The following is a 27,350-nucleotide window of genomic DNA, read 5'->3' as shown; positions in this document are numbered from 1 at the left end:
CATGCTGGACTGACTCAGCTTTCAGAGCTCAGCTCAGTTTAACACTTTTTTAGGGAAATCTCCCACACTCCCTCTTTCTTGTGCAGATCAAGTCTTCCTGTGAACCATTCCATAGGCAACATTGTAGCAGAGGCTATAAGTTGTTTCCCTATGTTTCTACTTTCCTTCTTCCAAGTACGGAGATTTCTAACTGGGCACACAGCTGACCAGAATAAAGGCTGTTTCCTGCTTCCTTTACATCTAGAGGTGGGTACAATTCAAATGGTACAGCTGATGATACTGGTGCCTGGTCCATTTCCTCTCGATAAGTGAAATTCCAGGACATCCCAACCTCATTTTACCGCAAACATTGGATACTCACTGCCTGAGGGCACATGCCTGGGCCCAATGGAAATGCTTAGTTGCTAATGAAGCCAGGAGTAGGCTTCAGTCAATAAAAGGTTGGAACAGGAATATAAATACCTCAGCTTCCTCACCTTGTGGGGGCAGTATTCTAAATCATGTCCTACACAGTCTCCTAGAGTCCTCATTGGGATGAAACCTCAGTTGTCCACAGTGCTGACCTCTGCTAGAACATGTTCCCTACTCCCCTTCTCACCTGCCTACAACACTGCCAACTTTCTGGGATTACCTCCCAAATAAACTACTCACACTTCAGTTCTGGTCTCAAGGTTGACTTGCGTCTAGAGAAACCTAACCTAAAACATAATACTTTCTCCCACACAAAATTTTCCCTGATCCTCTCAAACTAAATGGGGTCAACTAACAAAATAAGTAAAGTGGCCTCAGAAAATATCTGCCTTGTGACATTTTTATTGGTCCCCATTTTAGTGGCTCATATCCCCAGTAAGAATCTAAATTCCTTGAGTATCAAAAGTTCAGGATCTGATGTCAGGCAAATTTCAAATCCCAGCTTCATCTCTAACTAGCTGTCCTGTCTCATATTATATCTCTCTGGGCATATGCTTTCTCATCAGGGTAATGAAAATAATAGCAACAACTATATATTCTTTAGTATTTTTGTAAGTATTGAGTTCGGTAATCCATGTAAAGCATTTGAGAAAATGCTGATATAAGTCATCACTCAATAAATGTTGACTGCTGCCGTCTTATTAGTTGTATTAGTATTGGTACTGTTAATATCAGTGGTATAAGTAATTGCATTAATCTTGGCTTCTCCTACAGGGCATAGTACAACACATCCATTGAGCATATAGTAAATACTACATTGATTTTGTTAATTAAATTTAAAATGGTGAAATAGAACGGCACACTTTGTTTTCATCATGATGAGCATTGAGATTTCATTTGGCCAATGTATTTTTACAGTACTCATGACAGAAGTACTGCTAAACTGCTCAATCCTTAAGATTCCTCACAATGTAAATATAAACTACAAGTGATCTTTCATCTGTTCCAGGAGCAATATACAGTTTGTCATTTTCCTGAGAATTTCAAAGGCACAAAAACATGTGTGAGATATCTTTCATCCCCTTTTATCTACGCAGGATATGTTTAAAGGGACGTAGGAGCTGCACTTAGCATTTCCATGTGGATAGTGGCTTTGGGAGAAATGCAGAAGCATTATGCGTCTTTCTTCCAGCCATCTTCTGAATCATGACAGAGCGAGCCTTGTAAACCAAACCTGACCAGGTTATTTCTCTGCCAAGACGCCCTCAATAGTTCCTCATACGCTACTCCAAAACATGGCTTACAAGGATGTCCATGTCAGCCTCTCCAGCGACATCATCCCAGCAGGGTAAATCTAGTCAAGTTAAACTTGTGATTCCCCTGAATATGGCCTCCTATTTACATGCATTACTTATGCTGATTGCTCTGCCAGAAATGCCCTTCTCCATTATTTTTTCTTTCTCTTAATTTTTTCCTTGGGGAGGGGGTGCTGTGGGGGAGCTGGTAAATATCTACTTACCTTCCAAGACTTGGCTTAAATTTACAGAAATCTTTCCTATATCCAGACTCAATCAAGTGAAACTATTTCCTTTTATGCTTCTCTTCAAAAAGCTCTATCATGGGAACTCTGATGCTGAGCTATATGTACAACACATATGTTATTAGTTCCAGACAAACTCAAACATACTTAGGGAATCAAAGGATTTCTCTATTGTTTCTATGGAAATCCTTTTTCAGACCAGACAATGGTCATTTTAGATGTGTACCTCTAAGTCTTCTCCCTGCATTTCCCTTCCTGAACCCACCTCTCTGTCCTCACTCAGGTTTCTGGCTTCATCAACTCCACTCCCACACACACACATATAATCTCTCTGTGTTTGAGAGCAGCAAGACCTCTGGCCCCAGGTGCCCAGGGATGGCAATGGTTGAGCCTCACATTTACAAGACAAATTCTTTCTGAATTACTGAGCAAATTACTTAACATTTCTGTGTCTTAGCTTCCTTAGCCATAAATAGAATAATAGAAAGTAAATACTTCATAGAGTAGACAGAATCATAAACCAGATAATATCCATAAAACATTTAGAAAAATACCTGTCATTAATTCTCAATAAATGTTAGCTGTTATTTGTTTGACTATTATTAGTATTGATTATTACTCATATTAGCAGTGGTAGAAATATCGATCACCTTTCAAATGATAACTTCCAAGGATTATTATGCTAAAAGACACCCTTCCTCCCCCACGAGTAAGGGTGGTGAGGAATGGAAAGGAAGAAGTTTGATGAGTCTATTTTGGGTCACACAGTTGTAGGTGAACATAGGTGTCCTGTTCCTCCTCCCTCCATGTATCCAATAGACAGTGAGCATTTTAAAGAAAGGGTCTATGTCTTGCTCCTCATTGTATCTCTAGCATCTAGTGTGATATTAGGTCTAAGGTTGGGGTGCAGTAAATGCTCGTTCTATTTGAGAGGGACATCTGGACAACAACCTGTGTCTCTCTATCACTGGCACTAACAGACAAATTTCAGGACAAATAAAGGCAGAAGGACCTGTCATGTTTTGATTAGATGTTGTATGCCAGACAATTTCATGCCTGGCTAGTGTTTTATTTCTACTCCCCATTTTCACAGAAGCACTGAGAGTATTTAAACAACCTGTTAAGAATCAACAAATAAATAAAAAATAGATTTGGTATTTGAGTATGAGTCTGTAAAACTTCACCTCAGTTGTTCCATGATCATCTTCACTTTTGCTCTTGGTACCTAGAAGAGTACCTGGCATAGAGTAGGTGCCCCAAATCGATATTTATTGAATGGATCCATAGTAGACACTATCAGCTCTAGGAGGGCTATAAACTAGGAGGTCAACAAAACAGGATACCTGGGACTTCCAAAAACAGTGTGTCTGCAAAGTTATTGTGCGCACCCTCCAACCAAGAGGGAAGGGTTGGGAACTAGCTGGGGGCTATTTCTCTAGAGCTATCAGATAGTTTCCACCACAAGCCAGATTCCATGGGCCATTTATGACTCTAATTCCTTTGTATTCTTTATTATTTTATCTCTGCATGTTTACCTTTCTTTGAAAAAACTTGAATGTACACATAAGACTATATGCAGAAAAAGATATCAAAATTAATTTTCTTTAAAAAGTAATGAAATAACTGCAAGCACTACCTCCATAAAATACCCTCATAAACAAATAAAACTAGAATTTATTATAGAACCTGAAATTTTAAGAACAGAAGGAGAAAAGCTTTTTAAACCTGGCACTCTCACCTCTGCTTCATCCTCTAACAGAGCAGCACAATATATTATGAATAAGGAGGGAAAGCGGGACGGAGGCTCACTCAGAAGCTACTGGGAAGCTCTGAAATCATTTCAGGGACTAATATATTAATAAAGAATACCAAGACAGGTGGATTTCTTCTCATTTGGCTGAGGGAATTTAGCTTCATTACCTGACCCAGCCACATAACTCCATATCAGATTTTGCCTCTTCTTTTCTATTCTCCTCTTCCAACTTCATACCATATTTGGGGAGGAAGGGGAGTAAAGGTTGACAAGTAGAAAGATTCTAGAATGGGAGGATGGTGAAAGTGAACTTGGTTCTGAAAACAATGGCAAACCATTAAAAGTATCTTTAGCAGAAAGAAGAGACAAAGGATATAGTGTGCTTTGGAGATATTTGTGGAGCAATAATGTACACAAAAGATTGAAAGGAAAAGGTACTGAAAGAGGTAGATTTGATAGACATTGAGAAAGAAGCTGGCAGGACTTGGTGACTGATTGATTTGGGTTGGAGAAGGAGGTTATAGGTTTGTGTACTTGAATAAATAGCAGCAATGACAGAAGTATAGATCTTACTTATAAAACTCATATCTCAGGGCTTATTGCAGGTCACTTTTGTAATTAATGATGCTATTGGCACAGCAAGAAGTCAACCTGAAAGGCAGGGAATTAGACATGCCCTCAAAGAGAAAGGGAAGAACTGGAAGATGAGAGGATAATTTAACATATATTGAAAGAAATAAAAAATTTTCAATTGAAAGAAGAATGAAATAATTGTGAATAGTATTCATCTTTCAATATGGTTAAAAATACTTTAAACAGGGAAGCAAAAACATACATTCTTTTATTTTTTTATCCTTTTTTTTTACTGTTCAGATACATTTGTCTCCATTTTCCCACCACCACTTTCCCCTGCCCCCGCCACCCCCACCTCCCACTCTCAATCCTTCCCCTCTTTGGTTTTGTCCATAGGTGCCCTCATGTAGTTTTGTTTACTTTGAACGGGCTATTTTAATATCAAATAGAATTTTTTTTTACCTTTAGGGACATTATCTTGAAGATTGTGTTTAATTTCTGTAAGTTAAAATGTGTGTATAATCCTCATATTTTTGTAAAGAGCTTAAGGACCCTGAGAACACTAGTTTTTAAATTAGAATATGGTTACAGATCCATTAAGCTTTTAAAATTCTTGTCCACAACCATTATTCTGGTGTTGTTTCTCATCTTAATTTTAAGAATTTTATAAAAATATGGTAAACATCTTTTTATGCCCCCAGCTTCTTCCTTGTTTTCTCCCTTCCAAGTGCTAACCAGGCCTGACCCTGCTTAGCTTTCAAGATCAGACGAGATCGGGCGCGTTCGGGGTCATATGGCTGTAGACTGTTTTCTGATAACTACTCTTTCCTCCACCAAATAAACGAGCATATTTATATGGCTCTACTTCCTAGTCATAGCTGATTGGATCAGAAGTAGTCAGATGACCCACATAGAGCCCATCAGATTTTTTTCTCCTGATAATGGACACTTGGGTCAAGACAGACTGAAACATCTGGATTTATAAGGAGACTTGTAAAATGATGTGGATTCAGCAGCCAAAAATGCCATTTTGAGGCTATGGTTCATGTGCCAATGAAGAAGAAACCGTCTTTGCTCTTCTAAAAGTAAATATAGAAAATGGAGAGAGCTGTGGCTCCAGAGGAAGATGGATAATGAAGTTGTTTTGGCTCTTGGTGGCATTCCCGTACTGCAAGAGACTGAAGTACACGCACTTTCTCTGCTTGAGTTCTATAGGAAATCCCTGAATCATAGCCACCACCTGAATATTAGACCCACAGGATAAAACTTAGCAAATAAACAAAGGTTTTGCAACCATATAAGGTAATTATGCTGGATTTTTAGGATTGTGTTTGGGGTGTTCAAGTCTTGATACTGCCTGTCAGGTTTTCTGATGCTCTGAGTTTCTAGTCTTCATGCTTGGCACAATTACATTTGCCACATGTTCTACAGAGTTCATTTTTTCATGCCCAATGAAAATAAGAGTCTTTTGTGAATTAATTTGCTTGAACCTTTCTAATAATTAGAATGATCCAATGAGCTAGGTGCAGCATAGCATGATGCTTCCCTAGAAGAAGGATAACCAACAAACATTTTGGCATACGATTACTACACATCTAGTCAAATTAGCAAATCAACAAGTGTGAAAATAACTCATATTAATTCCTTCTATACACTTACTTCTACAGCTAACTTATCACCTTATAGATATCATTAAACTATCTATAAAAGCTATAGTATCTTCTACTTTCACCTATTTATATATAAACTGCATCTCTCTGGAAATACCCTTAGCAATTAATGGGCCTTGTTGAATCACAAAATTGGTTAATGATTCTAGGAGGATTTTGCCAAAAGATATTTAATACCTCCATTCTTCTCGTCCAAGCTGATAAAGTCAATCCTCAGAAAAGTTCAGATTGTAAGTGTATGCTAATGTTGATGACTGTGTGTTTGTATTCCTATTTAAAATTATCTTGTATGACATCAGAACCGAGGAGAAAGTCCTTGAAAGAGATTCTCCCATTATTTCTGGTCTCCTGGTTTTGATAGCCTGGTGGTTATATAATCTTTGCAATATTCTGAGATGCATAATGCATCAAACTCCTCGACTGCCAGAGGAGCATCAGAGACAGATGGGATGTGTAATGAGAGTGAGGCAGTTGAGACAGATCTTGCTCAAATCTGGCTGGTGGGGATGGTGAACTTTCATTAGCATTATTTGAACTCTGCAAAGAATGCCATAAACTGAGAATTGGGGAATCTGAAAAAGAATCCTTAAGGTTGGTAAATCTGCTCATCCAAAACACTGGCCTGCCAGGGCCCTGTACAGCTGAGCCTGTGTTAGGTAGTTTGGAAGCAAATCCAGAGCCCTGTTGAGTTACCTGTCTCTCACATTTTTGATGCATTACCTCAAATTATTGAGTATAGGCTTTTAGAATATTTGTTTGTATCCTGTTCACTAAATTAAATATAACAGACCCTGTCCTTGCAATGGACCTCTGGGTCAGTCTGGAGCCTGAGGAGTCAGATTGAATATGGCAGACATTCTGGCTGCCTGGGGACCCACAGATGTGCTGTGAAAACCAAAGAAGGAGAAAGGGCAGGTAACAGAAGAGAAAGGACAGATTTGAGCAGAAGGAATGGAGATAAGGTGGGAGATAGAAGAGGAAAGAGTAGGGAAGAGGGGAGAGGGAAATGGGGGGGGGGGTTTGAGCCTATGAAATGGGAGGGAAAGAGGAGCAGGGTAAGGCTGGAAAATAGAGAAGAAAGAAGGAAAGCAGAGTGATGGCAAAAATAAAGAAGAAAAGTAAAGTATTTTTTGAAAAAGAGAAAGGAAGGAAATAAGGAAGGAGAGGGGAAAAGAAAAGGAGAGACAGAAAATGAAGGGAAGGGAGAAGGAAAGTTTCAGTTTGTGTAAAGCATCACCTCCAGGGTTCTGGATGCCCTCAAATCCAGCTAGAGGAACAGAAGAGGGGGCAGGGGCTATCCCAAGTCCCTCTGACCTGTATCTGCAGACTCATCAGAAACGGACCCCTGTGACCCCTTGGGATTTTGGAAGAGCAAAAAATACCTATGTAATGGTAAGCTACTTAGCAAAGAAAAAGGTGTTGTCGATCCTTCTTTCCCCTAAGCTTGCACCGATGTTCACAGGCAGGATATTTCCACCATCCAGGTTCTTCCCTGGGATGGGTGTGGCTGATGACAGATTCCAGGGATAGTTACCCAGGACTTTAAAAGCTCTGGCCACTCTCTAGGTAGTGTCTGACCAGGGCTTTCCATGCTTTGGCCACTACATAGGTCATTAATGCCTAAGGAACACAGGAAGAATCAGTTGGAGTTTGCAGAGATACGCACGCATAGTTTTTTCATGCAGGGGCCTACACATTTTATTAGTGACACCACAGAAGAAGCTGGAAGCAGAGCAACCGCATTTATAGTGACAGATAAATTAACCCCACTGTGGGGATGTGGGTGGAGAGTGGGGTGTGGGCCAGGCGCTTTAATATAAAAACAAACAAACAAAAAAGACAGAAAAACAGACCTCAAAGACATGAGGCAGGGAAGAGCAGCACCATCCAGACAGCAGGGAGGACCGGGGCAGATGAGGGAAAAGGCAACTTGACCCCTCACCCCCAAACTCCACTAGCACAGGGCCTCTGGGCTGGCCCCCTGGGGGCTCTGGTGGGCAGCAGCCAGGACGGGTGGAGATGGCACAGCGGGCGGGCAGGAAGCCAGTACCACAGGGTGGCCCGGCCTGATGTGAGAGCTCGGGATGGGGCACAGAGGCCTGGAACTCAGCCCCTCAGAGTGAGAGCCTTCCTCTGGGTGGGAGGGGAGACCAAAGGTGGGGTCTCTCCCTGAGCTGACTGCGGTCATCTCCTCCACAGCATCAGTGCACAGCAGGGAGTGTCAGGGACCCCCCTCACCTTCTTATCCATCTGCCTTTTTGGTCCCTTGAGGGAGGAGCCCTATGTATCCCAAGAGGGGAGGGTCTGAGAAGAGAGGCTGGGCTAGTCTGTGGTCTGAGAGGGTCTGTGGTGCAACTCCTCAGCCCTGACTCCCCCAGGAGGAGAGAGTCATAGAGCAAGTCGCTGAGAGACTCTGAGGTCTCCAGATCTGGAGGGCCCTCACTGGCCGCTCTGCCCTCGTCACCCATGTCCGCCGTGCAGGGAGTACAGCTACCGCCAAGTGCAGGGACCTGGGGCGTTGTAGGGACTGGGCAGCTACGCTCCGGGCTCCGCTTCTGGTCCGCAGGCACAATTGTTGGGGTGGGCACAGAAAAGGTTCAGTGGAGCCAGCAGCTGCCCTAGCATTGGTAAAGGTCCAGTTTGGGGCTAGCTGGACAGGAGGGGAAGGTCCAGAGTCTTCACAGGGATCATCAGGACAGGTGTGATGGCTCCAGCGGCCTGGCGCATCAGTGAGCAGTGCGGGAAGGCTGGATGCTGCGAGGCCTCACACTCACCAGCGGCTCCTCTATGCCTGGCACGTCCTGCTCCAGCATGTGGGGGGGGGGGGGGGGGGGGCTTTGGTAAGGAGTAGTGGCCAAGCTAGGGGTCCCCCAGGTGGAGGCTGCAGCTGCGGTGGCTTGGTCTTGGGGGAAATTCTTGCCAGGTATTCCGCTGCTGCCATGGTTTGGGGGCAGGAAGTTCCCAATGCCACTGTCCAGAGATCTAGTCAAGGAGCCACAGGCTGTGAAGTATGAGGTGGGCACTGGCTTAGTCAGGCTGTCCTCTGAGGATATTTCTTCCTGCCTCTCTGGCTTGCTGCTTGGCTTCCCAGGAGGTTTTCTGCAGCTTTAAAGAGGGGCCACCAGGCCATTTCAGGGCCCACAAGCTAGCCATGTCTTCTTGGGGTCAGAAAACACTGGCTGGAAGCCACCATGCTCAGGTTTTGGCTCCCACTAGCTCTCGGGTGGCTGTTCCTTGTCATCTACCCTGTTGAGCAACTGCATGAAGGTGTCTGCATCCTGGAACATGTCAGCCAGCTGGCCCTGGATCTGCCCCAACCCTGCACTGGGCCCTGGTGCTGGTCCCCTCCATCCCCTCACCCCCCAGGGCTGTGACCAGGTCCTGCTGCTCAAGTAGCTGCTCAAGACTGAGGTAGAGAAAGGAAGTGAGATGCTCACCACCATAGCAACACCTCAGAACCAAGGATTACTCTATGTACTCTAATGTTTCCCCTGATTCTGTCATCCAATGCATGAACCCATTCTTCCATGGTCAATTTTCCCCAGTACTGTAACAACCAACTTACTTTCTCTTGCTGCATTATATGCTAAGATCTTATCCGCGATAAGTTGAGATCATTATTGTATTAATTTCTTTTTTATTGTTGTTCAATTACAGTTGCCCCCATTTCCCCCCATAACTCTCCTCCACCCTACCCACCCCTACCTCCCACATTCAATCCTCTTTCCCCCGGTGTCTTTGTCCATGGCTCCTTAACTTTCTGAGGAAGGACAAGTCTAGTAATAATATCAGGAAACAAAATGTTCTAGTAGCCACAACTTGTTAATCAGTACAAGTTCATTATTTTTGTTATTTTTATCACAGCACTAAAGTTCATAAACCCACTTGTCATTTTTGCCTCCTTTCCTCATTTCCCAGCTGATTATAATGGGTAATGTCTGTGCCCAACCCAGATTCCCTTTGTTGGGCTAATGTGCCATCCCCCAGTTACTGTTAAGTATTGATCTCAGATGTCCCCTTCTCCAAATCTTTAAAAGAAGAGTTGTGCCTGGCCAGATGGAACCACCTCACTTGGGAGAAGGTTCAACTCTCCCCACATGTGGTCACTCTCTGATGAACTGCTATGAGAGTACAAAACGCTGGGTCCCTTGCCTCAAGGTTGACCAACTCTGCAGTATGAGTCACACTCCAGAGCTCCCTGTGGCATTCAGCTAAGGCTAAGCTTATCCTGAAATAATATTTTTGTTCAGCTTTTTCCTTTATTCCCCTTCTCTGAAGTATACTCCCTCAGTAAACTACTTACACAAGGTTTCCCATATCAGGCTCTGCCTTGAGGAATGTGAGCTAAAACAGTTAGACCACCCCAACCTAGGGGCTGCATAGGGGCTGGAGATTCTGGAAATACTCAGTATCATCATGCTAACAGTGTCTATGTACTAAACCATTTGCATGTCTATGAAATGAGATTTTATGAATCGCTGCTTGCCTCAATATTATTTGAACCAAAATACTTGAGCAGACTTTGTGCAGACTACATAATGGTTAACATATCTGGAAGCTTATTTGCATACTGTTAGATAAAGGTATTTTCAAAGAATACTTTCATAAAGTTTCCCTTTATTCAGTTTACAAAATATTGTATTCATGGTGCAATAATATGAATGCATAACCTCTGGGTTGAGTAGGGAAGCAAAGCACCCCAAATTACTCAATATAACCCTTGTGGTGATAACTAAGCACTTCCTTCAGCATTTTACCATTTACTGACTACAGTTATTTCTGCTTCAATGAGAAGCTGTCAAGACCTCTGAGAATTTCACAAGTACACTGTACCCTACTGACTATACTTTGCCATAAATTAATTACCACAAGTGCATGATATTTATTTCTGCCTAAGGTGGTCTGTACTGGGAAGTCTTATTAGCATTCATTGAGGAATATAAAAATAAAGAATATAGTTAACATGAAAAAAATTTATGCCTTCATATCTCCAATGATGAGGCTTAAAACTAACTTTCTACTTTATTTTTCAGCTGAGTTTGTGTCATAGACAGCCACCTCTTATCTTTAAGTTGGTTGTACAAGACAAATGCAACTCAGGTATTCAAGCTGCCTCCTCCATTAAATGCCCATAAAGTTAAACTCTGCAGATGGTTGATGAGTTTGAACCCAGTTTTCAGACATTTCTCTAAGCCAACGCTCTAGATTATGTCACAGAGAGCAATAGACATGTCTGTTTTCTTTTGACCTGATTCAGTTTTGTGTCCCTAACAAAACATTCCAAAGTGACTTACACATAAGAAAATATCATTAAATACTTATAGAATGGATTAATGAACTTGAAGCCAACATACTGAGAGGAAAAAAAAATCATTGTTTGTTATCTGGACAATAGATTTGGCTACTAGTATTATGACAGGCTTAAAAAATGTTAAGCATACATGTGGTCTTTGTTTATCTTTTCTAAAGTATTAGGGGATCTGAAACCCTCCTTTCAAATCAAAAATACTATAACTAAACGCTTGACATAACTGATAAATTGTTTGGGGATTTTCAGTGGTGGGATCAGGCATGCCTTAGTGACTTAGGGACATGGTCCTATATGAAACTCTTCTGTAAACCATGTTTCCATGAAAACTAACTTGAATAAGCCAAATAAAACTTGATATTCCTGTACAAAATAATTTAAAGTATGTTGTGGCATTATGCTCATCAAGGTGTAACACAAGAGCAGCACCAATGGCTTCAGCTGGAGTTTGGAAGACAAACAAAACCTCAGGCCCAGCCCCAGACCTCCATGTTGCTGGGAAACTCCTCTTTGTTAAAGATTCGGGGCATGCCTATAGCAGGGCTCTCCACAAGCTGTGCAGGGGCCTACATTCTCTTTGCCACTTTTGGGTTCCCTAACTCCCAGGAGACAGCCCTGGTGTCTATTGTCACACCCCTGTCCTCAGACTGCTAGAACGTGCTTTGCCTTTGCACACAGCAACAGGAAGTACCTAAGAATACATGTTCCCTAATTGACAGTCCTTGACCAATGACTGGTAGGTGAAACTACAAACAATCCAGAGTCTTACTTAGTTCCTGCTCAGATAACTGTGTTTTCAGAGCTTCTCCATGAGACTGAGCCAAACTAAAACTCCATGAGGCCTTACTTGATATTCCATCCCCATTTGGTCTTCTTTCATTGCTGGTCTCATTTCCTTACTCTGCTGCTATGCCCTGATTCCTGGGATAATTCCAATAAATCACTTTCTAATAAAACTCACTTATGGGTCTGTTTATGGTGATCACAAATAGTTTTCTTAGGAAAAAAAAATCTCTGATTTTAGTTTTTGTTAGTTGCCATGGTGTAAATCCTTCCAGCATTACAGATTTTGAGATAGAAATACGAGATCATGGAATTAAGAAGAGATGCTCAAATCTGTTCTCATAAGCCAGTATGAACTGGTTCTAGTATACCACTGCATATATTCATAGCCCTCCTCAGTTAAAACCAATAATTCTTTACCAAGTGTTCTTGAAGAGCCACTATAATGTAATTCTGCAGAATTATGTTACAGAACACAAAGAAAAACTTTCTAAATATACATTTGTCTAAAGAATCACAAAGCACAAAGATGCTCCAATTTACTGGTTCAACAAACATTTATCAAGCAATCCTTATGTGCCCATCATTGTTGCAGGGGCAGAAATAAAACTGAATAAAGTATGCATGGCCCCAATCTATGAGAAATTTACAACCTAGTGAAGGAAGCAAAAGAAAAAAAAAAATCAATAGTTGCAAGCTGTAATAAATTCTATGCATGACACAAAAAAGGAGTCAAGATGGAGTTCTGACTCAGTTTGGGGAAACTCACTTGAGACAGATTGGTCAGTTAAACCAAGACCTAATGCAGCAAGAGATGGCTTTGAAACAGTAGGACGAAAAACATGCCATGCAGAGCTAATGGCATTGGCAAATGTCTGGAGACAGAAAAGAGCCTGGAATGTTTGAAAAATGGACCAAAAAAAAAAAAAAAATACTATCAGAGCAGATTGTGGGGGAGGGAATGAAAATGAGATTGTCTTTAATGTCCATTTCTTGCTGAGCCTAACAGGTCATGGTTAGGGGTGTGGGTTTTATCCTAAACTCAAAGAGCAACCATTAGAGAGTTTTGAGCAGATAGGGGTTAGGTTTAACATGAATGATATGAGTTAGATTTAAGGTGATTCTGAATGAGTACCAAGGAGAGAGACAAGAGTACAAACTGGGGGACCGTTAGGAGGCAAGGCATGGTCCGAGAGAAAGATAATGCCTTTGATTAGGCAGTGATAGTATACATTTGAAGGATAAATAAGTCCAGAACATATTTTGGAAATGGAGCTGAGAGGACTAGCTAATGGATTGAATGTAGTCATTGAAGAAAACAAAATGAGTTAAAAGTGACTCTGGATTGATGGTTTGGACAACAGGGAGCATGCGAAGCTTAGTTTTTTTTTTTTTTCCTTTTCCTAAAAGAGCCAATTCATTTGGCTGTCTTGGTCATTTTTTTGCCCCATCCATACTTTCCAGAATTTTTCTTTTCAACTAAAGATTGCAAACATGTCTTTTAAAAATTTCTATTACTTTAGATTCTCAGTTTCACTCAATTTTCCATCCATACACCTATTAACAGAGTTTCACAGACAAAGTTGAACATAGTCAACAAAGATATCTTGATAAATACCCAGGAAAAGGATTAACTGTAAATACTCCTATGTTACTATTTTATGTTACTATATTTCTATAAAACTTAAAGGGATAGGACTTCATCCAGTAAAGATATGTCGTGCTTCTCAAACTTTAATGTGTATCACCATCACCTAGAAAGTTTGTTAAAATACATTTTGCAGGACTGCACCTCCAAAGTTCATGATTTAGAAGTCTGGAGTAGAGCTCAAGAATGTGTCTTTCTTAGCCTAAGTGCCTATCAGTAGGTGAATGGATTAAAAAGCTCTGATACATTTACACAATGGAATACTACATAGCAGTAAAAAAGAAGACACTTGCATTTTTCAACAGCACAGATGGACTTGGGGAATATTATGCTAAGTGAATTAAGCGAGTCAGTGAAAAATACCACATGATCTCACTTATATGTGGAATCTAATAAACACAATAAATCAATGAACAAAATAATAACAGAAGTTTAGATACATAAAAAAGACTGACGGCTGCTAGAGGGGAAGGGGGAGACAGGATGAAAGATGATAAAGGGATTAAACAAGGAACATTTATTCATGACCCATGGACACAGACAACAATATGGGGATTGACTTAGGGAGGGGAGAGGGTGGAGATGGACGGAGGTGGAGAGAGGGAGGCAGGGACAACTATAATAGCATAAATAATTTTAAAAAGTAATTTGTGATTTTAGGAAGTTCCCAGATGAGAGAGATGGTGATGGTCCAGCACCCCCACTTTGAGAACCATTGAGATATACTATCAAAGTTGCATTCAGGAATGCCTAAAATGTACAAAGAGGAAGATAGCACCATTAATGTGTTATTTTTAAGATGACTTAACTCCCAATGTCATTTCTTCCTCTAGGTCTCAGGTAGTCGATTCTTCAGTCAGACTGTTGGCCCCAGTGTCCACCTGCCACTGCATGTAAAACAAGAATTTCAGCCCTTCTGAGAAGCAGAACACTCTGGGCACAGTGCTGAATTCTCATTACAAGAAACGAAAACAGATGAGTTCATCAGAAGTCCCTTTATCTCCTCGGAGGCTCATCATTCCTATTTCACCAGTTCAGACAAGCAGTTAATCTGCTGGAAAGATGGAAAATGACTTGGCAGTAACAATTTATTCATGCCAGAGGGAACCTTACATTAAAAAGTGGATGTGCATGTATTATAATTAAAGACATCTAATTTTTTCATTCAAGTATTTATATTTTAATTCTGCATTTAGTTAGCCTGCTAGCCTTTCCCTTCTAAGTGGGGAAGAACCACAATAAAATCATCATATAACTATATACAAAATTATAGTGTGTGAGGCCTTCCATGGATAATATATTTTTTTAATCTTAAAGAAATCTGGTAATATAAAAGCTATTCTCTCCATTTTGCAGATAAAGAAAGTGAAGCTCACAGAGGCCAAAGACTTTTGTGAGTTCACACTGCAAGGTCTTCTAACTTCTCATGCAATGATCTGACTCCATAGAAATGAGACTTCATGATTCCATGGCTCCATGAGTTCATGGAATTGACTTCTACCTCATGATTTCATGAGCTGATGGAGAAAAGCCCCAACCTAGAAGGCTGATGTCCACACAATCATTAAACTGAACTCATCCTCTGGAACACTTTATTATAAAGTCTGTTCTATGAGAAGCCAGTGGTTCTGAGTTTCTGCTCACCAGCCTTCTATGTACGTTTGTCCTGACCAACTAAACTCATTGAGACTTTTAGCCCATTTTCTTTGACTACTGAGTATTGTTCTCTTTTAACAAAATGTCAAATCCTGAATAAAGGATAAGACAAATTAGGTTTAAGCCTATGAAATTGCCAAATTTTGACTATTTTTAACTTATAATTTCATATGATTCAGTCATAAATAACAGAATTTGTATCAGTAGTTCCCATTAAGAATGACATTCTGAAAAGGAAAATGGTCTTGGGGTCAGAAGCTGTGTGTTCGAATCAGACTCTGCACAGAACACTTAATGTCTGTGAGTCTCAGCTGTTGACTCGGGGAGATAGAAATGATTACAGTAATGCCTACATCACAGCATATTTGAGAGGATGATGTGAGATTGTTTCACTCAGCTAAGATTTATGAAATAGCTATCTTGTGCCAGGTGCTCTGCTAAATACTAAAAACACAGAAATGAACAAGACAGAATCTATGCCCACAGGGAGTAGTTTAGAAAAAGAAAAATGAGTAAATCTACTGTTATAAAATAGCTCAGGAGGTCACAAGATAGTAGCTAACTCTGTCTCAGATCAGGCTAGGACTTAGTGGATTCAGAGATGCCAAGCAGGAAGGCTATCTAGATCAGTGGTATCTAGAATTGCCTGGGGAACTTTTAAAAATGCAGTTCCCTGATACGCCTTCTACAACAGTTTGGATACGTGGAGAGAGGTCAGGTCCAGGCTCATTAGTAGGCCAAGAAGTTTTACAAATTGAAAGGGCTGCACTATCTTGAGACATTATTATTTTAAATAAATAAAACTCAAAGGGACAAGAAAGTATGGCTTCGTTCCTGTAGAATTATTTATAGATGAAAATATTGACTGAACATTTGAAATAGGCACACTGCCACATTTCTCTATTCATGGTCAATGATAATCATTTCTCAAACAAAGCCATTAAATTAACAACTATTCCATGTTTTAGGGAGAAAAAAATACCAACCATATCTCCCTGGTATCTATTAGCTGAGGTTTGATCTATTGTTTTGCTGCATCACAACTAATAATTACGGCTGGATATTGGTCCAGGTGTATGGGAGACACTCTTGGGGTGAGGTCACAGTGTGCAATGTTCTGATCCAGGAATGTTGCCTGTGCAAGTTCTTATAGTTGGGAGAGTATGTAGACATCCAGAGGCCACCAAGCTTTCCTTCCTGGTCACCATCTGGGGCTAGGGCAGCCCCAATCCTCCCTTAGACTGGCATGCAATGACTGGGTGGATCGCAAGATCATTCCAGGAATTATCGGGCAGGGATCTAAAAGGATAAGACCAGATCTAGAAGAACCAGGTTCATGAAGGATGGGTTCTCTGCCTCCCTTGTTTCTCTCCCTCCTTATGGAAATCCTATTAGCCAAGAGTAATGGATGCTTCTTTATTATAGATTTATTCACTCTTAACCTGGAGGAAAACACTGACTTTCCTTTGGAGAACTAACTCTCCCTCATAACCAGTCCTTACAATTTGGGTGGAACTGACTCCAAGTCCAGCTACAGGGAAAGACCCATGACCCTGGCCAGGCCACTTATCACATTTTTCACCTATTTCCAAACAATTGGCCAGGAAACATCAAATAATGTGTGATGGTCCCTTTACACACTTAATGCTGAGAACTGCTGGCCTAATTGGGAACAGCACATGCTGCCGCCTATTAGGATAACTGGCCAACTGTAAACCTGGGACTCCTGGGTGCCTGAGAGAAAAGCAAAATTGAAAGATGAAGATAGGCAGATTATATAATTTATGATACAATTATGATGACTTAATTTTCCTCTTGGGATCCACCTGTACCTAAAGCCAGTTATCCCTGAACTCTTCCATTATAAGCTAAAATTCTACTATTTCACTCCAGATTGTTTGATTTGCATTTCAGTTGTCTGTTACTGAGAGAGTTCTGACTATAACATGAACTACTTCTATCCTGAAGAATGGAACAATCCACTTAACAGATCCAAGAAGGCCATTCACCCAGGACTGGAGCCATATGCAACAACCATCAGCATTTTCGGCAAAAGGCCAGATGGTAAACATTTTGGCTTTGTGAGCTTCGCAGCTCCTATGACAACTACCCATCTCTGATCTTTGTAGTATAAAAGCAGTCATATACTATATGTAAATGAATGAGTATGACTATATTCAATAAAATTTTTACAAAAATGGGGGCAGGCCAAATCTGCTGATCCTTGATATAAACACTTTAATCTAAAGAAAGACGACTGTAGCACAAGTTTCAGATGAGCTGTACTGAGCAGAAACAGACAGCCCATGCTGCCAATGCATTTCCACCTCCCTGCCCATGGCAGACATCACAAAGCAATCATGGGAGTGTAGTGGGGATGGTCAATGTGCTGAAAACCTGTCCTCAGAGCAGTGCTATCATTGTGCCCTCTGCATCTCACCTCTCTGGAGCTATATTTCTCCTTTTACTTATAAAATTTCCAGTTCTAAGTGTCATATAGAAGTATAATCCAAGGAGCAATCACTCATGGAAACAGAGAGGGCAGGAGGAACTAAAATCCTGAAATGAAAAAAAACAAAAAAAACTTGAGGTAATGAGAAGGTCCAGTCAAGGCTGGATCCTAAGAGATCAAGAATATTCTCTCTCTCTCCTTTTCCCTCTCCCTCTCTCTCTCTCTCCACCCCCCCCCCCACTCTATCTCTCTTTCTTTTTTCCCCTCTATTTCTATTTCTTTTCCTTGAAAACTTTCACAGCATGGTGAGGTATGTAAGTGGAGACTGGCATTTCAACATTTTAAATATTTTTATATTATTTTATAAATGGGAATTTGAATTTACTTTAAAAGAAAAACTGTACCTCTATTTTGGGAATATCACTCTACTGTGGCTTTTAGTTGAACAAAGGTGAAGCAGAGTTTTAAAATGAAGAAAGAGAAGGCAAAGACAACCTGAGCTTGCCTGAAATATCAATGAATGGTAAACATTTTTATTCCACTAAGCCAACATTTTATGGATGAGGCTTCCTCTAGAGACACAGTTATTTCCTAATTCATGTACTGTCCCTAAAAATGAAAGTCTATTCTTAGAAAACATGTATGTTTCTGTTTATGCAAAAATCATAGAAAAGGAAGAATGATGGAGGGAGTGTGTCAGCAAATTAGCCAGAGGGACTACAAAAGGACCTGGTTTGATAATGCCACTACCCATCTTAGCTGCTGTGCTAAGGCCTTGTTCTCTTACATTAGGCCTTATACCTTATATTTAAGGTGGTTGTCACAAAGGGGATCCTGAGGGAGAGTCAACCAAAACTTAGCTTATTTTCCTGAAGAAAATGGATATTCCAACCACCAGTGATCCTAGGACAACACAAATATGATGCTAGACAGCGTGGACCCCAATAATTTAGTCTGGGACTTCAGATGGTCAGGGGACAGCTCAAGGCTACTCTGGCTTGGAGAGATGAGTTAGGTTTTACAATATTATGACAGGCTGGGAGCTTTTAAGAGGGATCTTGTATTAATTTTCTAGAAATTCTGTAACAAAGTACCACAAACGAGGTGGCTTAAAACAACAGAAATGTATTGTCTCACAGTTCTAAAGACCAGAAATCCAAAGCGAAGCTTTCAGCAGGGCCATGCTCTAAAAACCTGCAGAGGAGAATCCTTCTTTGCCTCTTCTTAGCTGCTGGTGGTGGCCATCAATCCTTAGCATGCCTTGGCTGGCAGCTGCAGCATTTTAATCTCTGCTTTTGTCTTCACGTGGCACCCTCCCTGTGTGTCTGTCGTCACATGGCACTCTCTTTTCTATGTCTCTTATAAGGAAACCAATCATGCAATCATGTTAGACTAAGGAGTCCATTCCATACCTGTTATCACCTCATCTTAACTGATTATGTGTTTGGTACACGATTTCCAAATAAGGTCACATTCTGAGGTACTGGTGGTTAAGATTTTGATACATTTTGGGGGGACATTTCAGTTCATAACAGATCCCCCAGAGGGAGACTTGGCCTATGAACCCTGAGAGCTGCTGCATCTGGTATTCATTTCCAGTCTCTGCTTCAATTGTCTTCCACTATTTCAAAGCCCTTATTGCCCGGTATTAGCTATCTCCATGGTGAGTTAAAGAAAGAGGCTGTGTAATGAAACCCTCTGATAACATGGATGGACCTCAGGGGTATTATGCTCAGTGATATAAGTCAGACAGAGAAAGATAAATACCACATGATTTCACTTACATGTGGAATCTAAGAACAAAATAAACTAACAAACAAAAGAGAAACCAATTCATAGATACAAAGAACAAACTGGTAGCTGCCAGATGGAAGGGGGGTTGGGGAGCTAGATGAAAAAGGTGAAGAGATTGAGAAGTAAAAATTGCCAGTTATAAAAGCTGTCATGACGATGTAAAATACAGCATAGGGAATATTGTCAATAATATTGTAATAACCATGTATAGTGCCAGGTGGGTACTAGACTAATTGGGGTGGTCACTTCCTGAGTTATAGAAATGTCTAACTACTATGCTGTACACCTAAAACTAATATAACATTAAATGCCAATTATCATAGAAAAAAACATTTTTTTTAGAAAAAGAAAGAGGCTGTGCCCAGGCCCAAGCATAGTGACAGAAGGAATCCCAAGCCTGAGCTGGCCCCTCCTGAGACAGTGAAATGCAAACAGCAGAAGAGAAGAGGGCAGTGATCTCAAGCCAGACAGCCAGCAGGAGAAGCCAAGGGAATGAGTTTGTGTTATGTTAAGCATTCTCTGCAGGTGTTCAGAGACACTGGAGGAATCAAACCTTCTAAGACAGGGCTTTTTACAATCAGACACGATGGGGGCACACTTCTTCATTTTGGTATTTATTAAAAAAATAAGTTTATTCTCTAAGGGAAGCTGATGGGTTATGGGGCACTAAGGATACACACTAACATTCGTCCTTATCAAACTTCCAGAAAGCAAGCAAACAATAGGCATGTTTGGACAAATGGGAGCTCACAATCTTTCCCCATTTTCTCTTTTGCCTGACAACATGTTTCCAAACAGCACAACAGTTAATGAGAAAAAAGGGTTGAGAATCCACAGTGTAGGAACCTAGCCCGGTGCATTTGGGAAGAAGCCAGAAGGACAATGACCATCCCCTAGGATGGTAATGTGAGCCAAGGGTTAAGTGCCTTCTACCCAACTATTCAAAAGACCCAACAGAAAGGCAAAATTCAATGGCAATTAATGATAATTTCTAAATGCCTTAATTACTTTGGTTTTTAGTTATTAGCTAATGAGTTGGAAACATGAGATAAGATGACAATATTAGCTCATGAGCAATCTGAATAATTTAGTTAACATAACTAGGCAAGATGTTGTCTGGAATCCTGTTGTGATAAATAAAAATAACATCTTTTTGGTAAAAATTCCAAGGAAGAATAAATGGTCTCCCATGCTTACAAATTACATTGAAGTAACTCACAAGGTCTACATTTTAATCTCAATTTTCCTTGTCCTGATTATAACCTATGAAATAATAGAATTTAAGGATAAACAAATGAAATGAATATATATCTTTGTCTTTGATTAACCAGAAGTTTCCTCACGCCTACAGCCATGCACAGAGCCCAATGAAAAATTGTTGATGTAAAGAGCACTTTAGTGTTTTTTTTTTTCCATTGATTAAGTTAAATTCAGTATCCTAGGTGACCAGGCTCTGGCTCAAATGTTTGTTAGAAGTTGAAGGAAATCCCATCACTGCTCACAGGAAGTCTACAGTCTACTGGAGCATATAATTTATTTACCACCAACATAGCACATGCAATAATAAAAGTACATAAAAAGAAAAGAATGGCTGATGAGAGAGAGAGCTGACCTGTGTGGAAAGGATGAGCAAGGGTTGCAAAGAAGGTTGTACTCCGGCCAGGTGAAACAGCTAACAGAAACAGCTAAACGAACAAAGTGGAGCTGAAGAGGGTTCCAGGTTGAAGAGCCTGAATGGACAAGAGCACAGACAGTAAAATAGTGAGGCACAGAGTAAAACAAAGTTAAGTTGTTTATGCAGCTGGAATGCAGAGTCCAAGATGGAGGGGCTAGAATGGTTGGCAAGAAGACAATGGGATCTATGAAAAGTTTTAAGCAGGGAAATACAGTAATTCTTGCTTTCTTTCCTTCTTTCTCTCTCTCTCTCTCCCCCTACTCCCTTCTTTCCTTCCTTCCTTCCTTCCTTCCTTCCTTCCTTCCTTCCTTCCTTCCTTCCTTTCTTCCTTCCTTTCGAAGGAGGCTGTAGTCTGTCACTTGTTTACTCGGTGTGTTAGCAGGAAATAAGTATGAAGATGAGATCATAGGATCAAGTCCATGCAGGCCAGTGGCAACCTCCAGTCTGTGACTAGGGACAACATTCCTGCCTCTCACTAGCCATTTCTGTAAGGGCAAGCCCAACAGCAGGCATTTTATTGTCAGTGGGCATGTTAGAAATGACAGCTGGATATCTGAAGGGCTCGCAAATGCAGGGGCCAGTGAGATGGCCCAGAGAACTTTGAGCCAGTGTATAATTATTATTACCAAAGTCAACATTTATACACTGAGACTGGAAATGCTACAGGCAAGAGACAGAAGGTGTCATCATATGTGCTTTCTGGCCCACGCCCTGCTGCTTCTTTGACATTTTCCTAGTTCTATTCCCACATAATCAAATAGAGAAAAGAGAGTTTGGGACTCAGCAATGCCATTACCTGACTGTCAGAACTCTATGTCTAAACCTAGAGAAGCATCGCTAATTAGTTGTGGGAATCCTTCCACTAATCCTCATATCCTTTTGACTAGTCTAGGCTGCCACCAACAAACTCTTAGCATTGGCACAGGAAACGAAGCCTAGTTGCCATCCCTATTTTAGAACAACCTGGAAGAATGATTTGTTAACATTGGCTTTTTGTGGATATAATCCCCATGACATGCTGTTTAAAGTGGTAGCACCCATGTTTGATGGCAGGCCTTCAGTAGGTGAGGCTGAAAGTCAGCCCTGGTAGAATCAAGGCAAAATGAGAAGGAAGGTAAGAATAGGAATAATCAAAGTATGGGTATCCAGAAGTCAGAGCTCAGAATCAAAGGCACATACTGTTCCTTCTGCTTGGAATATTCTTCCAGCGTTCTTTTGACAAACCTCTACTTATCCTGCAGTTTCATACTTATAAATTGCTTTCCCTGCTCTGAGGCTTATCTGTGAATTCAGTCACACCTTCTATGGCACAGGCAGCATTCTTGACTTTCTCTATCATGGTAGCTTTACCATCTATGGAAATCATGTGGACATTGTATTTACCTTCTAAGGATGTATTATGTCAGTCCACCTCAACCTACAACTGACTAGCACAGAAGAGCCCCATTCCAATTTTTGAAATTGAACTGACATCAGAATACAAAGAACAATAGGATTTGACCACCCAACCAGAGACTAAATATGTAACCAGGGAACAAAGAGTCAGAAACAAGACTTTGAAATGATGCCTTAGGCAAAAAGTCTTTCCTATTTTTCTGCTACAGCAGGGTCTTATTCTTTCCCAAGATAGGACCAGGCTAAAGTCTGAGCTTACAACCCCAATTCACTATCTCTAGCAGCACCTGATATGTGTGGAATGAATATAATCAATAAAGAAAAATGCTGGTAGAATCAAGTTTGTTATTACACAAACCTGTATGGACTGTGTATATCTAATTGTAACCTGGATGTAAAAGAAACAATTTAATTTGGAAGAAAAAGCATAATTGTAAGAGTCAGAAAGATAGGGTTGTTTGTTTTTTTTTTTTAAACAGGGAGGAATGGCTTATATTTTAATTGTATACTCATGGTTAAGTTACTTAGCCTCTTTAAGTTTCTGATATATTCATTTGTATACTACTTTTATTGTAGTGATGGTAAAAGAGGACATTTATAAAAGCTGATACAATGTTTGACCCATAAGGGGCACTAAAATTACTTGTACTCATATTAAGAATTATTAAATGGATAAAAATGTATGTTCATATTCCACCTCTTTCAGTCCTTATAACATAGGCTCTATTGTTATCTCCATTTGACAGAGGATAAAATTAAGCCCCACAGAAGTTCCCTGACTTGCCCGAGGACATCCAAAGAGTAAGGGGCAGACCAGGATCCAAACCCACAGTGGTCTGATTCTGTAGCCCTTGCAGCTCACTTTGCCCACCACTGTGGAACACAATCAGACCTGGTCAGGTTATGCAGATGGTATACATATACCCCAAACTTATAAATTATTTTTGGAAAGTTCTAGATAAAAACCCATATTCCCCATCTTCCCTTGAGAATACAGGCAAAAGTTGTATTATGGGGCTTCTCACAAAGTTCTTTAAAGGGAGCTCACTTAGTGGGGAATCACACTTTTTATCTTCTCCTTTTCTCCATTCTGCTGCCTGGAACATGGGTTTGATGGTTGGAGCTACAATGGCCATCTCATGACCATGAGGCAATCTTGAGGATGAAAGTCATACTAAAGGAGAAAAAGAAAGAGAGAATAGGCCCAGGTTATGGATAAGTGTGGAGTTACCATACCATCCCTGGACTACCAACTATCAGTCATCTTTTATATAGGGCTGGGGGGAATTCCTTTCTTAGTCAAATGGCTGCTATTTGAGTTTCTTTCATATACAGCTAAATTTAATCTTAACTAATATGGGCTTCCACTATATTTTTCATTTTTATATTTCTGCAACTCAGAGATAATGTACTGTGGAGATTCCAATCATATTTTAAAATTTATAAAGCATTACTGAACAGGCAAGTTGCCCACATGAATATCTAAGGAATAGCAAATGACAGCAGAATCTACGTAGTACTGCTTCTGGCACAGGAAATTATAAAATTGAGGGGGAAAACAAATATTCATTATTCTGCTTTGGAGTATTCCAAATATTCACCATTTGCTCCCAAGGGGAAGACTTTCAAAGACTGAAGTTTCTGAAATAAAATCTCATATTTCTCTTTTCAGAGGTCATACTACTAGTTGGTCTACAAAAGTAGTCTATTGATCTTCATGTTCTTGCAAGAGTATGATTCAAGAAGATCCTAGAGTACAAAAGGTGACAATGACAACAATGACCACAGCAGGAGGGGCACATATTGGGTACTTAGACAGTGTTCTAAATTCTTTATATCTCTTAACTCATAGAGTTCTCAAAACATCCCTATGATTGTTGATTTCTCTTACAAATCAGAAACTAACATACAGAGAAATTTTGAATCAGACACAGGAAAAAAAATGATTTCAAAGAAATGAGGCAGCAATTTATTTGAAACCCATCAAATGTTTGCAACTGCAGAAACAAAATATTATGAGTGCCCTCTTTGAGAGAAAAGGGAAAATATGAAATTAGAAATAAAAGAGTCTCTTTGATAAGGTAATTGACTTTAATTAAAGGAAGTTATGAAGTATATCTCTAGAATGTTAAAGCACTTTGTTTATTCTGGTTTTAAATTCTTTCCTTATACTGAGAGAAAAGCCATAAGATCTACAATTTGTAACATGACAAACACAAAGAGCCTTGGATGGTTGACAAACCAGCTAAGGCAGTAAGCCCAAGAAAGTTTTCAACCTTAAAGGAAAGAGTCCTTCAGGGGCCTTTCTCTGCTCTTAAAAGCAAAGAAATAAGAAATTAGTCTCAGATCATTTTACTACGGAACCTGCTTGAGATGCACTTAAGTATAAACCTACATGCTATTTAGACACCAAAGTATGTAAAATACATCTTAGGTAATTGTGGCAAAATGTAAAAAATGTCTAGTTTAGGTTAGAATAATAGTTATATCTTTTAAAAATTACTTCAGATGTAAATGAATAGCAATAAAGTTGCACGTAAAAATCATATTATTTCTTCAACATTTAGAACTAAGCCCCCCTTTTAAAAAACGTTATTCAAATAGAACCAGAGACATGGAAATAAAAAACAAACTGACAACGACCAGAGGGGTGGGGTGAGGGGAATAATTGGGAAAGAAGGGGAAGGGGCAAGTCAAGGGACATGTATAAAGGATCCATGGACAAAGACAACAGCAGGGGAGGGCAGGGAAGAGTAATGGGGGAACAATGGGAACAACTGTAATTGAACAACAGCAAAAAAATAAAAATAAAAATAACAAAAATTTAAAAATAAAACCTCCAAAACAGTTTTGAAATGGCCTTTCGGTACTGATGTCTCCTTTTTTCTAATCCCAATACACCTGGTTCAAATTTTTAAAAAATGTTTCTGATAGTTTCAACCTAAATCATGTTGGAAAGTTTGTTTCTTACAAACACAATGGAATATGATGGTCTGTAGCCTCATTTTAAATATGCCTTTTCTGAGCAATGATCTGTGCAGTAATTTCGGTTCCTTGCCGACGCTAGAGTAAATATATAAGGACTAATTTTCTGGAGACTGGAAACTGCCCTCTAAGCCTTGAGCTACACGAAATACAGACTTTTTGAAGCAGGTCCTTGATTTTCATGAATCTTGACAAAATGTTTCACATATGCTATATTTTTGGTTTCCACAACTATCCCATAAAGGAAAGTAGGATGGGGATTAGCCCCATTTCAGGTGGAGAAAGACCAAGTCATGGAGAAGGGAGTGACAGATCCAGTGATGGGAGGTAGTAAAACTACTGAAAGGAAAATATCCTGACTTTCTGTTCTATGCCTATCCAACTATGCCAGAAACCTCTTTGCCTCCTCCTGTTATAACCTGGGTGAGGCTGAAAGGAAAGGCATGCATGTCCCCAGACCTCTCACCCGCCAGGCAGGCCCAGTGCCGACACATCTCTTCCACAGAAGCCACTCCGTTGAGTTCACTTTGAATCCCCACGGTGTGCCCAGAAAAATGCCTATGATGGTGGTCTGCAAGATCATGTGAATGTATTAGCAACCTTTACAGATCACCTGCAGGAAGAAAAGAGTCACCAGGGAGGGCCGTCTTGATAAAAGTGGAGGGGAGAGCAGGAAAATGCCCAAGTTGAACTGCTTAAGAGAAAGGTCATGTCGATGATTAGAAGGACAATATGGTATTGTACCAGTAAGTGCAGAAATGACATGGGCGGCAACTAAAAAGAATGTGCAATCAGACCATCTCCTTTCCAGTATTGCCCAGGATTTGTCTTTGATGGGAATGGTAACACACATAAGCAATCACCAAGTGCCAAGCACAGTTTATAGATTATCAAGTTTAACTGTCATCGTAACTTTATAAAGTAGGTATTACTATCTTATTCTTACAGAAGCTCAGAAAGGCTAAGTGACTTGTTCAATGTCATGCAAGAGGCAATAGTGTGCTCCAAAAGCAGGTCTAACTGCAACAGTATACAGCCTCCAACCAAGCTAACCCTTCATTTATGGATTACTGCTTCATAAGTATCCTACTTCATCCTCTTTACTCTGAGAGATGGTTATTATTGAAGAGAGTGAAGCTGGACAAACTTAAAGATTGGCTTAATCTCATAGATCTGGTAAGTGAATAAAGTAACTCAGCATAAGCCTTGTGATTTCAACACCCACTACCTTGTCTCTATGATGTCCACTCATTTGCTTAACCAAAAGTATTGAATGCCTTTGTGTTCATTGTGTGAGGAACTTGGTATACAAAGATGAATAAGATATGGTGCCTTTCCTTGAGTTTACCAACTTAGGGAAGAAACCAACAAATATTTATAAAAATAATTAGATTATAACAAGATAAATATATACAGACATATCCCATATTATTGTGCTTTGCTTTATTGAGCTTCACAGATGTTGTGGGGTTTTGTTTTGTTTTTTTACAAATTTAAGGCAAAACCCACCAGCAGCCAAAATTTCATGGCTTGCTTTGTTGCTTTATTGTGGTGGTCTGGAACCAAACCTGCAATATCTCTGTGATATGCCTATACTAGAAAAATATACAGAAGCTTCTAGGGGAATAAAAGAAGATCTCATTTTAAAAGATCACAATTAAACTAGGTCTTTATACTATATATCCTTTTGAGGTGTTTATCCAACTC

The sequence above is a fragment of the Pteronotus mesoamericanus genome, unplaced genomic scaffold, assembly GCF_021234165.1.
Source record: "Pteronotus mesoamericanus isolate MK-2021 breed Mesoamerican mustached bat unplaced genomic scaffold, CSHL_Meso_final scaffold_54, whole genome shotgun sequence".
NCBI classification, from domain to species: Eukaryota; Metazoa; Chordata; class Mammalia; order Chiroptera; family Mormoopidae; genus Pteronotus; species Pteronotus mesoamericanus.
This window is presented reverse-complemented; position numbering follows the sequence as displayed.